The sequence below is a fragment of the Bison bison genome, unplaced genomic scaffold (assembly GCF_000754665.1).
Source record: "Bison bison bison isolate TAMUID 2011002044 unplaced genomic scaffold, Bison_UMD1.0 scf7180017864111, whole genome shotgun sequence".
NCBI classification, from domain to species: domain Eukaryota; kingdom Metazoa; phylum Chordata; class Mammalia; order Artiodactyla; family Bovidae; genus Bison; species Bison bison.
The window spans coordinates 360564-360971 of NW_011494683.1; positions in this window are offsets into that span (position 1 = coordinate 360564).

Genomic DNA, 408 nt, shown 5'->3' on the forward strand with positions numbered 1-408 from the left:
GGAAACTATTAGCAAGGTGAAAAGACAGCCTTCAGAATGGGAGAAAATAATAGCAAATGAAGCAACCGACAAACAACTAATCTCAAAAATATACAAGCAACTCCTACAGCTCAACTCCAGAAAAATAAATGACCCAATCAAAAAATGGGCCAAAGATCTAAATAGACATCTCTCCAAAGAAGACATACAGATGGCTAACAAACACTTGAAAAGATGTTCAACATCACTCTTTATCAGAGAAATGCAAATCAAAACCACTATGAGGTACCATTTCACACCAGTCAGAATGGCTGCGATCCAAAAGTCTACAAATAATAAATGCTGGAGAGGGTGTGGAGAAAAGGGACCCTCTTACACTGTTGGTGGGAATGCAAACTAGTACAGCCACTATGGAGAACAGTGTGGAGA